A 2,500-nucleotide genomic window follows, 5' to 3' on the forward strand; every position below is an offset into this window, starting at 1 on the left:
TCACCAAGGCCGTCCCATGGCGTCCCTTGCTGTCGCATTTTGTCCCGAGCCTTACTAAGGCCGTCCCATGCGCGTCCCGTGCCGTCCGAGCCTCACCAAGGCCGTCTCATGGCGTCCCGTGCCGTCGCATTTTGTCCCGAGCCTTACTAAGGCCGTCCCATGCGCGTCCCGTGCCGTCCGAGCCTCACCAAGGCCGTCCCATGGCGTCCCGCGCTGTCCCATGCCGTCCCGAGCCTTACCAAGGACGTCCCGTGCTGTCCCGAGCCTTACTAAGGCCGTCCCAGGCCGTCCCGAGCCTTACCAAGGCCGTCCCATGGCGTCCCGTGCTGTCCCATTTTGTCCCGAGCCTTACTAAGGCCGTCCCATGCGCGTCCCGTGCCGTCCGAGCCTTACCAAGGCCGACCCATGCCTTACCAAGGTCGTCCCATCGATCTCGGAGAAAGTACATCATAACATCGGAATACACCCCGACATCGATATCGGAGAAAGTACATCATCATAACATCGGATCGGATGCGTATCCGTCCAAGTGCCATCGACACTTCGAGAAGTTCGGACCTAGCTTCCTAGCATGTTGATGCGTCGGTGCTAATGGGGACATAAAGATCCCACGACGTTCCGAACGGAAGTAGCCGAAGTGTTCCGTGCGTGTGAACTCCATTGTCCCATGTGCCGGCTCTTGACTCCTAAGATGTCCCATGTGAAGGCCCTTCATGGCTAAGAATGTCCCGTGCAACGTCCCTTGATGATCCCCATAAGGTGTCCCATGTGCGTCCCATGCCGTGCCCAGCCTTACCAAGGCCGTCACATGCTGTCCCATGCGCGTCCCGTGCCGTCCAAGCCTCACCAAGGCCGTCCCAGGCCATCCCGAGCCTTAGCAAGGCCGTCCCGTGCTGTCCCATGCCGTCCCGAGCCTCACCGAGGCCGTCCCGTGCCTCACCAAGGCCGTCCCGTGCTGTCCCATGCCGTCCCGAGCCTTACCAAGGCCGTCCCGTGCTGTCCCATGCCGTCCCGAGCCTTACCAAGGCCGTCCCGTGCTGTCCCATGCCGTCCCGAGCCTCACCAAGGCCGTCCCGTGCTGTCCCATGCCGTCCCGAGCCTCACCAAGGCCGTCCCGTGCTGTTCCATGCCGTCCCGAGCCTTAGCAAGGCCGTCCGATGCGCGTCCCGTGCTGTCCCATCCGTCCCGAGCCTTAGCAAGCCCGTCCCGAGCCTTAGCAAGGCCGTCCCATGCGCGTCCGATGGGATTCCCGAGCTTTACCAAGGGCGTCCCGTACTGTCCCATGCCGTCCCGAGCCATAGGGACGCTGTCCCGTGCGCGTCCCCTGCTGTCCCATGCGCGTCCCCTGCTTTGGCTCGGCTGGCCCGTGCATTCTATGGGGTCGTGGGACATTTCGAAACCCACCCGGGCCATTTCGACTCTCTCTTCATTTATACTATTGAGGTATTATTTATGAATTATTGGAGAAAAGAAACGGAAGAAAATATTTTTTTTTCTATTTTTTATGAATTTTCCGGTGTTTATTCACTTAAAAATTCATAGAAAAATAAATATTTATCGGAATCGCTATTATAATATATCAAAAAAATCCTTGCGAAAAGGCCTTTCCAACGAGTATAAGTTTGCTGGATTCCGACGAGTAACGAAGGAGTAAAGGCCCAGTATGCTTGGTTAAAAAATTGATGTTTCCTTGTGAAAATAGGCAAAACAATAACTTTGCACTATAAGGGGGAGGGTTGAGCTCCTTCCCCAGAGCGTGCACAGCACTTGTGCTGGCACGTTCCCTAGTGCTCGCCAAGCACCATAGGGCATCCAAAGGGCAAAGCTCGGCCTACTACATGATGGGAAGCTTCTAATATGTCGGAATACGAAGAGATTTCGTGCGACCCGAAGCTCGGCTCGGGCGTCCCGGCCTGTCCCGAGCTGTGCCGAGCGCGTCCCAGGCCGTCCCGAGCCAAGTCTCGGGCGTCCCAGGCCGTCCCGAGCCAAGTCTCGGGCGTCCCAGGCCGTCCCGAGCCAAGTCTCGGGCGTCCCGAGCTGTAGCGAGGGCGTCCCAGGCCGTCCCGAGCCAAGTCTCGGGCGTCCCAGGCCGTCCCGAGCAAAGTCTCGGACGTCCCAGGCCGTCCCGAGCAAAGTCTCGGACGTCCCAGGCCGTCCCGAGCAAAGTCTCGGGCGTCCCAGGCCGTCCCGAGCTGTGCCGAGGCCGTCCCAGGCCGTCCCGAGCAAAGTCTCGGGCGTCCCAGGCCGTCCCGAGCTGTGGCAAGGGCGTCCCAGGCCGTCCCGAGCAAAGTCTCGGGCGTCCCATGCCGTCCCGAGCTGTGGCAAGGGCGTCCCAGGCCGTCCCGAGCTGTGCCGAGGCCGTCCCGAGCCTAGTCTCGGGCGTCCCAGGCCGTCCCGAGCTATGGCGAGGGCGTCCCAGGCCGTCCCGAGCCAAGTCTCGGGCGTACCTGGCCGTCCCGAGCTGTAGCGAGGGCGTCCCATGCCGTCCCGGGCTGTCCCA

The sequence above is a fragment of the Eschscholzia californica genome, unplaced genomic scaffold (genome assembly GCF_041429995.1).
Source record: "Eschscholzia californica isolate CP2 unplaced genomic scaffold, dmEscCali1.0.p SCAF_272, whole genome shotgun sequence".
NCBI lineage: Eukaryota > Viridiplantae > Streptophyta > Magnoliopsida > Ranunculales > Papaveraceae > Eschscholzia > Eschscholzia californica.